We start from the raw sequence: 18104 nt of genomic DNA, 5'->3' as shown, positions 1-18104 counted from the left end.
AAAGACAAAAGAAGGTGCGTTTAAAGACATTGGGCAACTTTATTACTCACGTGCCATTACTCCTTCCCACGCCGAATCCAGTGGGTATTCCAGCACCCTTCAGCTTCTCTAAAGCTCCGAACTTGTACCTGCAAGATAAAAGGGACAGTTAGTGCGCATCGTGAAGCAGGCTACAAGCGCTTACTTACGTGCTTCCAGGCGCTTCTATTCCTCACGCGGGTTCGATCCTCAACTCTCATCAGCCCGCCATCCGCCATCGCCGGAACCCTGCAAAACAAGAGATATCATTACAAAAGACTTTTAAGACATTTGAAGTGCCCAGAACTTACCGTTCGTGCAGTTAACGACGGACAGCAGTCCTCTGAGGTCAAGAGGCCTGCACCCTTATCCAGTGAAGAAACTGGTTACGGCACCCTGCCCCGAGGCAGATGGAGAGCTCGGCGTTCACTTACCTAAGGTGAGGGCGTTAACCTTTGGGGTTCTACAGGAGAAGAGAAAGGGAAGAGGAGAGAGGCACCCAATAACCCCAGTTCATTAATCCCATATTTTCTATCTGCAGACATCTTACTCTTCGAGTCAGACATACAGTGCACAGAGGTCCAGCCCAAAGAGCCAACCGTGTGTTACACATCACCTTTGAAGATACGGCATTCACCCAGTCAAGACCGGCGCCTCTGCGGGAATCAGGTGAGCGTTACAGCGCATTCCTTAATGATCTTCGGTGGACATATGTCTCCTTTGCATGTGGACGGCTTTAGATTGTTTAGGAGTTTGATGACTTCTGTTTCAGTGATGTCACTGAAGGAGAAGAGAGGTTTGGTGAGGTTGGTGTGAGGGGGGGAGGCGGCTGTTTGCTTAGGTGTGGGTTGATGAGGAAGGGTTTTGCAGTGGTCCTGAATTTCTTTTGCAGGAGATCAATTTTGTTTAGCATGGCCGCTTGAATACTATCACACCATGCTTTATCTTTGATGATCTCATCAGGAGAGTTGGGAGGCGAAATCAGCTCATTGAAGATGGTGAAGATTTCTTTGGACTGAGAGTTAGCATTTGAGATGCGGTCATTAAATGAGTTGGCTTTGGCTTTGGTGATGGCGGTTTTGTATTGGTTCGAGATTGTATTGAAGCAGTTTTTGTTGGTGATGCTGGGGTTGGATTGCCATTTTTTTAGTGCTTCTCTTTTGTGGGAGCGGAGAATCTATAGTTCTTCTGTGAACCAGGAGTTGGCATGCAGTGACTTTTTTTCTTTTTTGCTTTCAAATGGGGCTATGGCGTTGATGGCTTTGGTGAGTGTGTGTTTGTAGATATCTGCAAGTGTGTTGGGGTTGCTGGAGAAGGGAGGGGCAAGTGCTGGGATATTTAAGTGGGGGCAGAGGTTTTCCTGTGTGAGTTTTTTTGAGCTTCTAGTTTTAGCTGCGGGAGCGGGAATGGGTGTTTTAGAGATAGCGGTGATGGGCATGGAGAATTCAACACAGTTGTGGTCTGTCCAGGGCAAAGCTGTGTTGGAGGTGATGGTTGTAGAGCAATTGTGCTCTGCAACCCAGTCCAAAGTGCGGCCTTTGGAGTGGGTGCCGCTGGAGACTTTTTGTGTGAAGCCTAGGTCAAGGAGCTCTTTGGCGAGGGAGGTAGCAGTTTTGTCTGTGGCATCATTGAGCCCTAGGTTTAGGTCTCCAAGTAGAAGTGGTTTAGTGGAGCTTTTAAGGTTATCACTGAGTAAGTGGATAAGGTGCCCCTGAAAGTCGGAGGGGAGACCTGGGGGATAGTATAACACATGGATGTTGACTGTGCTGTTGGGGGACAGCGTCAGTTTAGCAGCCAGGATGTCAGAGTTGCTGGCTGGAAGGTGATTAATAGGTCTGAGAGAGAGGGTGTCTTTGGATACGAGGGCTACTCCGCCTCCTGGGCGACCTAACCTATCTTATCTAAGGATAGTATATCCTGTTGTGAGGGATAGGGCGACGACTGGTCCGGATGCCTCGTGTAGCCAGGTTTCTGTAATGGCAAGTATGTCGAGGTTGAGATTAGTTAGTAGATCTTGTATTTCTAAGGCGTGAGCTGGGAGGGAGCGCACGTTGAGGAGGGCACATTTGATAGGCTGTGTAGAACAGGTTTTGAGCTCAGGGGGGAGAGGTGTGGTGGTTGAGTCTGAGATAGACTGTGTATACCTTTGTGGTGGTGAGCTAGAGTGGGAGGGTGTGGGTATGCGGGTAGTAGTGAATTTGGTGTGTGATGGGTATCTAAGGTTGGGGTGGGAGCCCAATCGGAGATTCCTGAGTGTGGTAGGTAAGTGAAGACACTTAAGAGTAAGGGGTTGCGTCCAGGCTCTAAGCCTGCTGAATCTATTGGTTAGAGTGGGCATCAGGTGAGGCATGAGTGAGCGCGAGTATTGAGGAAGCTGTGTGTAAGTAGAAGTGGACAAGGTGGTGTGGGGAGAAAGAGCTGAGGTGAGTATGTGATGTGATTGGGGTGCACAAATGTGTTTAGTAGTGTTTGTATAGGGACAGAATGTGGTGAGTGTGAGGCTGAGTGCAAGCACAGTGGTAGTGATGAGGCTGAGGTGCTTGGTTGTGACTTTAGGCAGCAAGTGTGCCTGGGAGAGGGCAGGGTCAGCAAGTGCTAGGAAGAACCGTGCTGTGGCTTGCAGGGAGGCGTGAACAAGTTTAAGGGTGGTGGAGTAGAGCAGGAGATTGCAGTAAAGCTGTGTGTTGTCTCTGGCATTGGCTATCTTGCAGCACTAAGAGAACAGTGGCAGATATGCGTTTGCACAGCTATTGCGATGTACGGGTGAGCAGTAAAAACAATTTATTACCAGCAAAAATATAACTGCCAGTATTTGACAGTTAATGAGTAAAGGTGTAGGCAGTCAATAAACAAGCAATATATAGCGACCAATGATTAACACATAATGAATAAGGGTGTGGGCAAGACTGATTGTAGTCTAGGTGCCGGTCATCTGGTGAGCAACTGGCCCAGACTGGGGTACATATTAGGTGAGTATTGGCACCATTAATGGGTTGCAGTTATCACATAGGTCGCAACAGTGTAGAATAGGTGACTCTCTGTTGGCGGCACATCCTGGTCGGCAAAAGACCATGGAGTTACTAAGGCGTTGGTGCTGGTGGCCCTCCATGCATAAAGATGTGGCACAGTACATTGCTTCATGTTCCATTTGTGTCCAGAGTAAAGGTACCGCAGCCAAACCCATGGGTCTCTTGCACCTCTTTCCATTCCGGAGCGACCATGTGTCATGATTCCTGTCCCTCATGTCCCCAGCCCTCCAAGATGTCAGGCTGGAGCCAGGCCACGATCACCTAGATGGCCCTCAAGGGCCTCTCCATCCCTCCAAAGACCCACTTGGAGTCAGACTTGGCGCTTGTGGCACTAGACTCACTCACTCCCATAGGACAACATTGGGGATTGGACTTATAGTGAACTGCATGTGAAGTCTAGTCTTTTGGGTGTGGTTCAGCCCAGATGCACCTGGGATACCCAGAGACTATTTAAGTCACACCCAGGCTGAGAAACATGCTTTACGTTTTGTGCACCTGCAGCGTGACACTCACCGTGTTCGGATCGGTCTCCAGTAGGCCTGCATCTTTCTTCTGCGCTCAGCTCCTACAAGAACAAGAACACTGTTAGGAACAGCCTTACCTTGCGGCGCTTCTGCCCATCAGTCATCGCTCCTTCTGTTCTGCGGGCATCTTCGGCGGTGTCATTCCCATCCCGGCACGCCGCTTCCTAAGGAAAAGGGAAAAGAACAGAAAAAAGGCATTAGTAAGCATTCTGCAAATCTTCGCTTATTTTTAAATACTGTACAAGCCTCAAACGCTTACCTGAATCCCAGCCACTGTTGAGGAACTCTGTCTCCGGAACTTCTCATCCATCTGCAAGAGGGAAAAGACACTCCAGGTTAGCGTGGAAACATCTAGAGGCGCCGCATACCGCTCTTACCCACCGCATTTGTTGTTCATAAGCGGCATACACGCTGAAAACGTTACGGCACCTAAAAGACACAGAAAAAGAACTCAGTTCAATGAAAATACGAAAGGGGTGCATCGTGCTCTCACTCACCTTCAGCGCTACTCATCTCAGCAGCACGCCGCCATCCCCGGACGCCGGCCATCATCTAAGGAAGGAAAGGAACGAAGTTAGAGAACGGTTCAAAAGACTCGTTATACTTACCTGTCGGACTCTTGCCAGTGAAGTAACTATGCAGCAACGAGCCCGCATCAATCAACGCGCCCCTGCGCTGAAAGCAGGACGGAGAGCACACTTTCCAAGAAAACGAGGTGAGCTGTGGATCAAAGGGGAGGGTTGGACCCCAGGGAAGAAGGGGTTCAAGCACACAGAGACAATAGGGAGTTAAACTCTACCAATCCTGTGTTTCAGGCCCAGTCTCCAGTAGAATAGCCTCCAGGGAAGGGTGTCACACACACTCTTGTACACACACCTGACAATACTGCCACTCCTGCCCGTGCTCACCATGCCCAAAATTCTAGAATCACTATAGCTCGCCCCGCTCCCGCTGTCCCATCTCATTTCCCTTTCACATCTCGGCACTCATGTGGGCCCCGCTGATGACTTGCGCGCACTTGCACGCCTCAGCCGCAACAGAACGCTCTCCAGGTTGCGTCCTTTCTTGCATTAGCAGCTTCTTGGCGCCTAGGTTATCGGTGAAACGCTACTATGCTTCCGCGTCACGTGACCAGCGCTGTATACTCACGTGACCCGGAAAACCAATCACGTAATGCGGCAGCACGTCATGTGACGAGAAGTAATGCCAGAACCACGAGTATTTAAACGCGGCTTTCCGTGGACTCGTTGCTTCACAGCTGTTCTTTGCAACCTGTTTGGCGTTACGTGTTCCTTCGGATTTCTTGACTTTTCTGGATTTTTGACCTCCGCCTGTTTATTTGGACTTTGCTTGGATTATCTTGCTGGCTTTGTTACTTTGGATCACCTGTGCATCGAACTTGGACTGTTTATTGGACTGCAAAACGGATTTCCCTTTTTGCATCTGGCCTTCCTTGGAACTTCTTGCTTCAAGATTCATAGTATCAAATCCCGCTCTTGTCATCAGGTGGTGCTTACGCCATTTATGGGACTACTATCTATCTGCCCACTTGAGTCCCGGACCCCTACCTCATAGGTTCACTGCCTTTCTCCTGATCCCCCTGGTAAGTCCTTTTTTCACATTATTTAGTACTGTCATTACTGTCATTTGCTTGGTACTTACTCAGTATTTTCTTGCAGCGGATTGGGGTCCCAGAGGTTCGCGGTTCCGGAGTTGACCATCTACACCTGTGGCCTCAACGGTCGCACAGGGAGGGACTTTGAGTTCTCTATGTGTGGCATTTGGGGACAGAGGACTCTTCTGCCTACACGACATTCAAGTCTCAACAAAGGGTTTGAGGTCATAAGAGGTTAGAACAGGCTGAGTGACATCCCCGTGGATACCGGGTGAGCGTTACAGAACGCAAAGCCTCACATCAAAATCCACCTGGGCGTCATGGAAACGTCAGAAACCGACCAGTTAACCCACATGTTGGGCCAGCTACGTTCCGAAGTACATGCAGCCAGGCAGGAGACCAATGCCCTGAGGAGAGAGCTGATAGTAGCCAAAGAACGCACTGATGATTTAAGCCGGCAACTTCTCCAGTCACAAGCGGGGCATACACCTTTGCGGGAAGCGTGCCCTCGATGCCAGCACCATCAGCCAATCCCGTTCAGATAACCCTTCCTGGGGCAGTTCCCTGGGCCCCGCCCAAACGATTTACGGGGGATCCCAAGAGGTTTGCAACGTTCATGAACCAGTGCCACCTGCACTTCCTTTGTAAGCCAGGGACCTTTCCGAATGGCCAATCATGGGTCACTTTTGTGCTATCCTACCTGAGTGGTAGTGCCGCGGACTGGTCTGTATCCTTTGAAGCCCAAGACGATCCTTTGCTGCATGACTTCAGGGGCTTTCAGCAGGAGATGGAAAAGCTGTTCGCCCGTCGTACCCATGGGCAGGCATTAGACAACGAACTTCTGTCCCTACACCACAGGAATCAAGACCTATTAACATACATAGCCACGTTCAATAGACTCGTAGTTGAAGCTGAATGGCCAGTGGAGAAGAGAACCACGTTATTTCATCAGGGGTTGCGGGGGGAGCTCAAGGATGTTCTTGCACAAGTAGTGAACCCCCCCGAAAGACTGCTCAGAATTCATTGACCTTGTTGTTCAACTGGATCATAGGTTGCAGGACCGAAGAGCAGATCGAGCCAGACCGGACCCTCGCCCTATGTATGTACGTTCAAAGGACAATACTGCCCGAACAATGGAAAGTTCAGGAGAACCAAAGCAAATCAGGGGGGTCAGATCCCGCTTGACTAAAGCGGAAAGGGATAAAAGGAGACAGCAGCAGTTATGTCTGTACTGTGGAAAGTCAGGTCATTTCTTTAAAGAGTGCCCTGTGAAGCCACCGAGGAGGACGGTAGGGGCCACAGACAAGGAAGATACCATCAAGGAATCGGAAAACTCCCCAGCCCGGTAAGTGTTTGGGTCCACTTGTCGAGCGAAGAAAGTGAACTACAGACCTCCCATTTTGCACTATCTGTGGTCTTGATCAATCACCAACAACCATCTCAGATGCACACAGTAAGAGCGTACATAGACAGTGGAGCCATTGGGAATTACATGGACCAGGATCTTGCGGCAAAGATGGGGCTTCCGTTACGCCCTAAATCAACCACCGACACTGTTACCACTGTCGACGGCACGGAAATAGCTTCTGGTCCAGTATCCCAATGCACTGCAGCTTTAAACCTTCTGTGCCAGGATGGACACCAAGAATCTATCGTTTTCAACCTCATTAAGGCACCACAGTTCCGGTTGATTTTGGGAAAGCAATGGTTGATAGCTCACAATCCTCGAATCGATTGGTGAGCAAAAGAATTGGCCTTTCCCGAGACTTGCGCCCCCACATGTTATCGCCAAGAGAAACAACCAATAAACACCAGAATCTCCACACTTGCGACTGTGGCAATCGGCACCCTACCAAGTGAATATCAGGACTTTCAAGATGTCTTTCAGCAAGAACAGGCTAATACCCTGCCACTGCATAGACCATACGATTGCCAAATCGACCTGATACCCGGCGTACAAATCCCTTGTGGGCGAATTTACGCACTTATGGAACCAGAAAACCAGCACCTGAAGGCCTATCTTGACCAATACCTGTCCAACGGGTTCATCCGTCCCTCGAAGTCTCCAGCAGCCAGTCCTCTATTCTTCGTACCAAAAAAGGAGGGGGACTTGAGAACGTGCATCGACTATCGCGCACTGAACCAGATTACTATAAAAAATCGCTAGCCCCTGCCACTGATCCCTGAATTGCTTGATCAAGTCAAAGATGCACAAATCTACACAAAACTAGACCTGAGGGGGGCACATCACCTTGTTCACGTAAAACAGGGGGACAAATGGAAAACCGCTTTTCGCACCAAATACGGCTTGTACGAATATCAAGTAATGCCCTTTGGCCTTTGCAAGGCGCCTGCTGCATTTCAATACTTCATGAACGATGTCCTACGGGAATTGATTGATGTCTGTGCTCTAGTGTACATCGACGATATCCTAGTATATTCCGCATCAAAGCAGGACCATGTTAAACACGTCCGATCCGTATTGGAGAAACTCCGTCAACACCAGCTCTACGCCAAGCTCAAAAAGTGCTCATTCCACATCTCCGAGGTGGAATTCCTGGGCTTTATTCTCAGCCCGAATGGATGTACACAAGGTAGATGATATCCTGAACTGGCCATCCCCAAATTCTTTCAAGGGGGTTCAAAGTATGCTGGGTTTTGCAAACTTCTACCGCCGGTTCATCCCAGGATTTTCGCAAATCGTGCATCCCATCACGTCATTACTAAGGAAAAGCAACAAAAGGTTCCAGTGGACAACAGAAGCCAAGGAGGCTTTCCAGGAACTCAAAGTAAGATTCACATCTGCCCCAACGTTACGCCACCCTTGCCCTGATCTCCCATACCTGGTGGAAACGGACGCCTCAAGCATGGCTATGGGAGCCGTCCTCTCACAAAAGGACCCCGAAACGGGCCAGTTATACCCTGTTGCCTTCTGGTCTCGTAAATTCACACCCCCTGAACTCAATTACGCTATCACAGACAAAGAACTCCTGGCCATTAAGTCAGCCTTTAAGGCATGGCGGCACTACCTCTTGGGCGCCAGACACACAATCACCGTAATAACTGACCACTGGAACCTCCAGTACCTAAAAACGGCAAAGGCCCAATCCTCACGACAACTACGTTGGGCTCTTTATTTTGCTGAATATGACTACGTGATTACATTTCGACCAGGGGTGAAAAACGGGAAGGCCGATGCCCTTTCCCGTATGGGGGTGGAAGAGCAAGGGTATCAGACCCCTGACCCAATAGCAATCATCCCGAGTGGAAAAGCTCCTAGGAATCAGAGCAACCATAACTCAGAAAGAATTACATGAAGAAATCCAAAACCTGATGAGTCCAGAGCAATTACAAGGTGGAGTGCACAAGGAGAACATTACACGATAAAGGATCAGTTGCCCTACTTCAGGAATCGTTTATTCTTACCAAACCAAGAACTACGAGAACAAGTCATGTCCGGTTATCATGATTCCTTGATCGAGGGCCACCCCGGAATCTCTAAAACCCTAGCCAAGGTAAAACGAAATTATTGGTGGCCCACGTGGCATAAAGACATTATCCAATTCATCCTTGGCTGACATCTTGTGGAGTGTGTGCTCAAAACAAGTCATCCAAGCAGAAACCGGCTGGGCTATTACAACCATTGGAAATCCCACCAGCACCCTGGCACACGTTGTCCCTCGATTTTATTACTGACTTACCACCCAGTCAAGGGTTTAACACTATTCTTGTGGTCGTGGACCTATTTTCAAAAATGGCACATTAAGTTCCTCTTAAGGGACTCCCAAATGCTTCCACTCTGGCAAAGGTATTTCTTGAAGGCATCATACGGCTCCATGGGTTTCCTTCAGTTTTGGTCTCTGACCGAGGTACTCAATTCGTATCTAACTTCTGGAGAAAATGCTGCTCTATGGCCCAGATCGACATCCGGCTATCCACCAGTCACCATCCCCAAATAGATGGTCAAACTGAGAAAACAAATCAGACGTTCGAGCAGTATCTGCGTTGCATGTTACACCAAGCTGAAGGAAGCTGGTTTGTCCTATAATGGATAGCTGAATATGCTTCCCTACACACCAGCACTGGGCAGACATCCTTTTATACCATGTGTGGCAGGCGCCCACATACTTCTGAGTTGGACGTTCCTACAACCCTGGAAATACCAGCAGTCAAAACCTTGCACACAACCATTTCTCAAACCTTTAAAAGGGCAGCTGAACACCTACTTCAAGCTAAGAATCGCCAAAAGAAGTTTGCTGATCAACACCGAGCAAAGGCCCCCAACTACCAAGTGGGAGACAAAGTCTGGCTGGCGTCTAAACAAGTGTCCATTGAAGGAGCCCAAACTTTCCGTCCAAGATACCTGGGTCCATTCACCCTCACCTCCGTTATAAATCCTGTGGCGGTCAAACTAGCTTTGCCGTCAAACATACAGATTCATCCTGTGTTCCACGTGTCTCTCCTTAAACCTGTTCAACCTGGGACCCGAGTAGCAAAGCCACCGCAGGCAGTAGTAGTCGCCGGGGAGCCAGAATTCGAAGTGAAGGACATCCTAGATTCAAAGTACGTCAGATCCAAATTATACTACTTAGCAGACTGGAAGGGGTATGGTCCACAAGACAGGACATGGGAGCCTTGTGAGTACATCCATGCACCTCGCTTGCTTAGACGATTTCATAAAAACCATCCAACCAAACCAGGACCAGACAGAAGAGCCACCTTGAGAGGGGCCTTGGGGGGGAGTGCTGTCATGATTCCTGCCCCTCATGTCCCTAGCCCTCCAAGATGTCAGGCTGGAGCCAGGCCACGATTACCTACATGGCCCTCAAGGGCCTCTCCATCCCTCCAATGACCCACTTGGAGTCAGACTTGGCGCTTGTGGCACCAGACTCACTCACTCCCATAGGATAACACTGGGGATTGGACTTGTAGTGCATTGATGGGGACAAGATGGATGCCCCCACATATTTCGGTTCCCAGAACTGCATGTGCGGTCTAGTCTTTTGGGTGTGGTTCAGCCCAGAGGCACCTGGGATACCCAGAGACTATTTAAGCCACACCCAGGCTGAGAAACATGCTTTGCGTTTTCTGCACCTGCAGCGTGACACTCACCGTGTTCGGATCAGTCTCCAGTAGGCCTGCATCTTTCTTCTGCGCTCAGCTCCTGCAAGAACAAGAACACCGTTAGGAACAGCCTTACCTTGCGGCGCTTCTGCCCATCAGTCATCGCTCCTTCTGTTCTGCGGGCATCTTCGGCGGTGTCATTCCCATCCCGGCACGCCGCTTCCTAAGGAAAAGGGAAAAGAACAGAAAAAAGGCATTAGTAAGCATTCTGCAAATCTTTGCTTATTTTTAAATACTGTACGAGCTTCAAACGCTTACCTGAATCCCAGCTGCTCTGGGGGAACTCTGTCTACGGAACTTCTCATCCATCTGCAAGAGGGAAAAGATACTCCAGGTTAGCATGGAAACATCTAGAGGCACCGCATACCGCGCTTACCCACCGCATTTGTTCTTCATAACCGGCATCCACGCTGAAAAAGTCGCGGCACCTAAAAGACACAGAAAAAGAATTCAGTTCAATGCAAATACGAAAGGGGTGCATCGCGCATCGCGCTCTCACTCATCTTCAGCGCTACTCATCTCAGCAGCACGCCGCCATCCCCAGATGCCAACCATCATCTAAGGAAGGAAAGGAACAAAGTTAGAGAACTGTTCAAAAGACTCATTATACTTACCTGTCGGACTCTTGCCAGTGAAGTAACTAGGCAGCAACGAGCCCGCATCAATCAACACGCCGCTGCGCTGAAGGCAGGACGGAGAGCACACTATCCAAGAAAACAAGGTGAGCTGTGGGTCAAAGGGGGGGGTTGGACCCCGGGGAAGAAGGCGTTCAAGCACCCAGAGACAATATGGAGTTAAACTCTACCAATCCTGTGTTTCAGGCCCAGTCTCCAGTCGAATAGCCTCCAGGGAAGGGCTCGAGGTCGTAAGAGGTCAGAACATGCTGAGTGACGTCCCCGTGGATACCAGGTGAGCGTTACACCCTGGGCTATAATCTCCATGGATTTTATTGTGGAGCTTCCGGGGGTTAGAGGGTATGACACCATTTGGGTCGTCATTGACTTCTTTATCACGATGGCCTTGTTTATACCTTGTCAAGGGTTACCTTCTGCTCTTGCCCTTGCTGATTTGTTCCTACAAAATGTGTTCAGGTTCTTTGGTCTCCCCGATATCATAATATCAGATCGGGGATCTCAGTTCTACTCGCGTTTTTGGAGATCTCTCACCACCTCCTTAGGCATCGAGGAGAGATATTCGAGCGAATACCACCCACAAACAGGTGGCAAAACCGAACGCCTGAATGCCACGCTGGAGCATATTTACAGTGCCTTATGTTACAACATCAAGAAACCTGGTTTTCCGTTCTGATCACTGCAGAGTTTGCTTATAATAATTCAATGCATGCTTCCGCGGGCTCCTCACCGTTTCTTGCTTTGTATGCACAGCATCCGCGAACACTTCCTTTGGACCCACTTGTCATTTCCAACAGCCTGGCCGCCCAGGCTTGTGTTCGTGATCTGACAGCTCTGCACGACAATGTTAAACATCATTTGGCAGAGGCACAGGAACGGTTTAAGACCTTTGCGGATCGGCATCGTACATCTGCCTGGTCATATCGACCTGGTATGCATGTTTGGCTGTCCACCAGAAACCTCCACCTCCCCGGCCGTAAGTGTCTGGTGCCTCGTTTTCTAGGTCCATATGTTATCAAGGAGGTAATCAGCCCGTTGGCCGTGAAGTTAGAGTTACCATTATCATGGAAGATTCACCCAGTGTTTCATGTATCATTGGTAAAACCTTGTGCTGACGACACAAGACTACCTGCCCGTCCACTTCCGTTTTCGGTACAGGGATCGGAGGAGTATGAGGTTAATGTGGTCCTCGATTCCAAGGTCTCTCGTGGGGTTCGCCTTTACCTCATTGACTGGAAGGGGTACGGTCCAGAGGATAGAACCAGGGAACCTGAGGCTTACCTTCATGCACCAGAACTCTTTTCTCATTTCCATGCTTCCCGTGATGTGGGTGTACCTTTAGGGGAGGATGCTGTCAGAAAACCGCCAGTGTTTATGTATAAGTCACACCGCGTTAATGGACTTGGATATACTCCGTCTCCCAAGGTTGTCTCTGCCCAGGTTTCGCTGAAATCAGGTAAAAGGAGTCATCTGCATACCAGATTAAGTTTTGGCAGATTACCCATGCATGGCACGTCCTTCTATGCGTGTTGGGGGTTGCCAAGGAGAAGATGGCACCCTGCACACCTGTCATCAGGCATGCTGCTAAGGCAGGGTTGCGTACTGCGGATCAATTTGATTCTCCTTTAAAGCAGCATCCAAATTCTGTAACAGTGCTTCTGAGTTTGGTTCGTTCAGCAGCTCTCTTTCGCTACATGTTTCCTCTTATGAATTTCTTGCTCATGAATCTTTGCCTGCTTACCATATTGCTATTGCGGTGCCCCTTGTTATTGTTTCAGGAACTTCTGGTTACGACTCGGACTGCCCTACGAACTGCCTCTGTTTCACATCCTGTTTTCGTTACTGCCAGAGAAACCTCGACTCAGATTGCCCCCGGATTCCTTTTGCCTAGCGGATTGTCCCTTCTTGCTTGCTCATTGCCAACATGGAAATCGATCAGGATTTTCTTATGTCACGTTGATTTTGGAACTTGGTTGCTGTGTGCTCCGACTAGAGACTTCCTATTTGAGTACTTTACTCGGACCCTGTAGGCGTCCTCGTGCCGTCGGGTTAGGGAACTTGGTAACGGTTCATAGAGAACAGCATTGGAACTTCTTAGGCGTCCTCGTGCCAGCGGATCAGGGGAAGCCGTACAAGACATATCAAACACCATTTTCTGCAAAGAATACTCTACCTTCAGTCATATTGTACCGCCTCCGCTGGTAGGAGACCCACCATATCTGTTAGTTTGTTTCTTATGTTTTACATTACGTTTGTTTCTTGTGTTTTACATTACGTTCTGTTATCTGACTGCATCATCTGGTTTCAGGGTAACGCCATCTCCAGGTTGGCAACAGGGATTCTGTATCCAAATTACTTCCAAGGGAACTCCTGTCATATGCACAGGTTAGCTTTGATAACATCCTTGTTGCATTGCCTGTTCAGTGTTCATACCTGGTGCTGATCTTGTGCGTTTGTTCTTGCAGCCAGCTGTGTTCCGGAGCGTCCAACCAGTCTTTCGGTCAATAGACCCCTCAGTCTGTCCTTTGGTACCCCTGAGGGGTACATTGGCAGGAATAATTCATCATCTACACGACAAGTTCAACTGCCAGTCTTGACACATACCCCAAAGTTGAAGGGGGAAGTTCTGACACCCAGACATTGACGACCGCATGGTCACATTCATGGGGGGGTACGTCAAAGATGTTAAAAAAAAGTCTAGGCAGGTCCTGGCGCTCATGCCAGGACAAAATGCTAGACGTGATTGGGCCTATTATGAAAATCATGGAAATGGCAGATGAGGCAAAAGAAAAGATTGAGGCAATAGACCCAACTCTACTATCTGGTTGGGATCAGAGAGCAATCTGTTTACTGGGCAATGCCAATAATGCCATCATGGCGGAAAGAAGGAGATCAATCTTGGTCAAGATCGATCCCAAGCTCAGCTAGCTGGCCACATCAGAGGCGGTAGCGTCTGCCAAAGGGAAACTCTTCGGAGATGCCTTTATAAAATAATTAACAAAATTCGCAAAATCATATGCAGCAATTGATAAAGCCCAGGCTTCATTAAAAAGAGTATTCGGCAGACAGGTTTTTGTCAGGGCTGGAAGAGGCAGGGGCCGCTCCGCCAGTCGCTTTGCAAACAAGTTCCATGCCAACAGATACCATACATAGCAGCCATCGTGCTCTCTGCTTCTCTTCGGTTCCTTGTAGTTCCAGTGGCGACTCTCTGAATTCTAGCTCAAGAGACCTGCCTTTTATGCGAAAAACCCCCATTCACGCAGCCTGGCTGTCAATCAGCCAGCAGGGGGGTTGTCCAGCCCGGACAACTACCCTGGCCAATCATGACAAAGTGTGACTTGGGTTTCCTAGGATACCCTGTGCAGGGGGTGGCTATACCCCTCCCTCACATTCAACCCACCTACATACCCAGGCGCCTTGAGGAGGGCTTCTGGGAAGAAGCCCGCCAAAAGACAGTGAACAAAGAAGGCGAACCTAGTTTGCAGCGCAAAGTAAAACATAAGACGGACTTTAACAAAAAGAAATGGTGAATAAACCCAACCGGAGCCAAGAGAAAGACGATTTGGTCAAGCGGGTTTATGTTCGAGGCTAATATAATAGCCAAGAACAGTATCATGTTTGTTTATCTAATATAATCGCGGTAGAAAAGTTAGGGTAGATACCACCGCCACCAGCCAAGTCTAAATGTTAAACGAGCGAAACAATGCTCTAGGAGATACAGATACAAAGGGATACGAGTTAACCCTTTCCAGTACTCCATGGAAGATGGGGTGTACTGGATCTGTGGTAGATTGACTGTGTAAAGTTAATGGTAACTTTACCCTTTTCTGGGGGACAGTAGTCGCCTCAGAAATGGAGTCGAGGGAAGTCTCAAAGACATCCCTGTACCACAGCACTGAAGATGCTGTGTGACACAAAAAAAGAAGGGGGCTACTGAAGTGGTGTACTTCAGAGTCCACAATCACAAAAACAGGTAGAAACACATAGCAAAACCCAGGTAAGAGTGGGGGAAAAGCTCTCACTCTTACCAAGTGGAAAAAAGTAAACTCCAGAAGTCCAGCAAAGCTGCTGGGGGACTCACTAGGTGAGGTATTTACACGCTAGGTGTAAATACGTTACAAAAAGTTATATTTTTATTAAAGACACAAGGCGAAGGATTATCCCACCCAGTAATCGATGTCATAAATTGTTAATGAGATGTCTTCTCTGATGATAATAATGTCAAAATGATATGTTGTCAAAATGAACATGGAATGGTTTTATACTCACATACACGCCAACCTGCCCGATTTAGGCGGGAGACGCCCTATTTTTAGATAAAAAAGATTGCTATTTTTTTTTTACTCCTGCCTAAAATAAGTAAAACCCCAATGCATTCCTATGGGGAAATTCCTTTCTCCTGCTTTCTGGAGTCAATCTCCATCCTAGGTAGTGGAGAGATTACCCTCCATTGGGACAGAAGTCTGAAATATGATTTGTGTTTCAGGTTCTATGGTGGATAATAAATCAACAGGTTCATGATGTCATTATAAGGGACCAGTTTACAGCCTTGACAGGTTGATGCTACAGTTTACAAGAGACCAGACAAAGAAAGAGGAGGACTCAAAATCGTGGACTGGATGTATAGGGATGGACTATGGAGATTGGTAATTAATGTCACATGTATAATCCCTCTCCTCGTGTCTTTAATAGAATTATGACTTTCTGTAACATATGTATGGAAAATCGGAATTAATGTTTGTTCATTCAACTTTTCTACATTGACAATGCATTTATTGTTTTTATTTTTGCTTGGGTATTGTGGATAGTCTACGGCCTATTATTATTCATATTTGGTTATTTTTTCAAAAAGGGATAACATATTTGAACACCAAAAAACGCTTTGTGCTCTCTCTTATTAAAACTTTCCTGATCCTATAGTATCCTCGCATGGCTATTCTGTTTCAGTGGCATGACCTAAAAGTCGGTGTCCGTTTTCTCTTTCCTCGTCCAGAAAAATTGCTGTTGGGTTTACGGATGTGACGTCCAACCTCGTCTCGACTTCCTAATAACGGAGTCCTGGTTGTCTTGGTGACCGGGCCGGAACTGACGTACAGCTGCTGGCCGGCTGATAGAGCTCTGTGCTAGAGGCGGCTGTTTTGAAGCTGTAAGAGACCCAGCCTTAGTGAGGGAGAAGCCGTGTGCCAAGAGCTACCCTAGCCGGAGCTGGTGAGCAGGGGAGGGTGCACGTGTGTGAGATGCGGGAGTCGTTTGTTGCCTGCTGGATGACACAACACTTCTTGGGGAGCCTCCTTTCACTTCATTACTATGGTTACCTGGTGCCCTCTCCACACATTCTGGTCCCACGACGAGGGCGCGTTCTGCCTGCACCCATTAAAATTGGTACATATGTATGAAATAAAGACAAAGTCTTGTAATGGCGAAAGCATTCATGCTTCCGGTGATGTAAGCGTGTGATATCAATGAAATTAAGGACACACATTACTCTCATAACCTGGATGGTGCTCAGGAAATGCACAGTACTGTGTTTATATTGATTGGGTAAGATTTCGGATGTACACCATGACACGATCCCTCCATAAGAACATCAGATATGACTTAGTGTATTCCGAACTGGGCCGCCTTTCCAGTGGTATCGCACAGTAAATTAAGCATCAGGACGGGCAGAAGTTGCGTGTGCAGATCTTTCGCCTTGAAGGACGTTGGTGCTCCAGTCCTGGTATCCCTCGTGCGTTGCGTTCTTTTGTTTGTAATTGTGTGTTTTCTATTCTAAAATACATGTTTATTGGCCGAAACGAAGGAAAGAGGTGACAGCTGGTTCCTTGGGTATGGGTGTTTGGCAGGTGAGACACAGACCAAGCTTCTAAAGTAGTTGTTGTTCGGATGTTTCCTGATTTGGGGTAGGTTTGTGGATGGGGTCTCTTTATCTGCGAACATGCATGGCACACTCGCCTTAGTGCGCATTTATTGGGGTGGCAGTAGATTCATGGCAATGGAAGGAAATGTGTCGTGTACTTGCTAGTAATGTGACTGTGCTCATCGTACCAGTGCCTCCCTTTTGGGCATTTAATCGCTGCATGTTGCCACCGTCACTCTACCCAGCTGCTGAAACTTGTACCGTCCAAAAGCATACAACCCGTATCTGGGTGAGCATGAGTGTTGAATGTTAATGAACGTGGTATGGGGGAGGAGATGGAAGCAGGGATGGCCATTGGATATATACCATATGCATATCCGAGTTTGACATACCCAAAGTGTTTATGAGGTGCACAAGACAAGGGGGTGGAGGTTAAAGGGTGGCCGACTAGCCCTTGTGACATTCGTAACATGCATGCAAGTGCAGTAAGAGAAGTGCAAAGCAGGGGTGAGCAAGAGGGGGAGTGTTGGTCAGGGCGGAGGGGCACGTGAGAAAAAAGTGAGTGTCAGGGGAGGCCAAGTGAACATAGCCAGGGGAAGGAAGGTTCATGAGTGTGAAGTAAGGGGCAGGAAGGGCTCTAAGAGTGCAGCCCCAGCCAGGCAAGTGCAGCGGGAGGGGGATCGAGGGGGCCCGGGGTGACAAAGTGCAGTGGTGGACTGGAATGGGGGAGGGGGCTGGTGCCCTGAAGATTCTGATGAAACCAGGCAGACGGGTTCATTAGCGTGGGCGAGGGAAGGAAGAAGAGAAAAGGTTGGTCTTGCGAAGCTTCTGGACCTTAAGATCATCTGGCTCAAGTCTGAGAGGGACAGGGAGGCCCTTCCAGAGGGAGGCATCTGCAGAGGAGAGGGATCTACCTTCCCACTCTATCCTTGGAAAAGCGTCTGATCTGCAGAGAGTTAGAGCTTGACAACCGAAGGGCTCTAGCAGCGATGTATTTAGGGAGAGAGAGTTGGATGTAGAGGGGTCTTGAACTTGATCCTTGCAGCAACCGGAAGCCAGTGGAGATTTTAGTTTGGGCTGGAGGCCATGGCTACGTCTTGCAGTCCTATTCTGGATTAGTTGGAGGGGGCGAAGGTAGGAGTTAGGCAGATTAAGGAAGAGGTTGTTGCAGTAGTCCAGCCTGAAGAGGACCAGAGCTCTGGAGACACTGAGTTTCTGGGGGAAGGTGAGGAAAGGGAGAATGCCTCTGAGGAGGTGCAGTTGAAAGTGGGCATTCCTGGCAAGGTTTATGATGGAGGGAGAGAA

The 18104-nt window shown here is 48.6% G+C and overlaps 1 protein-coding gene across 9 annotated transcripts in view; it reads left to right on the top strand.

The window, feature by feature from the left end:
* Positions 1-16000: 16000 nt before the first annotated feature.
* The window catches only part of SPICE1 (spindle and centriole associated protein 1), a 1365450-nt gene continuing 1363346 nt past the window's right edge, over positions 16001-18104 (top strand). For 6 of the 9 annotated variants that reach the window (XM_069635859.1, XM_069635855.1, XM_069635856.1 and 3 more), the window contains exon 1: positions 16022-16150. The gene's annotated coding sequence lies outside the window, so the exon portion shown is untranslated. Of the gene's footprint in view, positions 16151-18104 lie in introns of all 9 variants that reach the window. The other 3 variants (XM_069635857.1, XM_069635863.1, XM_069635861.1) reach the window with 1 other exon arrangement.

The sequence above is a fragment of the Ambystoma mexicanum genome, chromosome 7p (genome assembly GCF_040938575.1).
Source record: "Ambystoma mexicanum isolate Mex_15411 chromosome 7p, UKY_AmexF1_1, whole genome shotgun sequence".
Classification (NCBI taxonomy): Eukaryota; Metazoa; Chordata; class Amphibia; order Caudata; family Ambystomatidae; genus Ambystoma; species Ambystoma mexicanum.
This window is presented reverse-complemented; position numbering and strand designations above follow the sequence as displayed.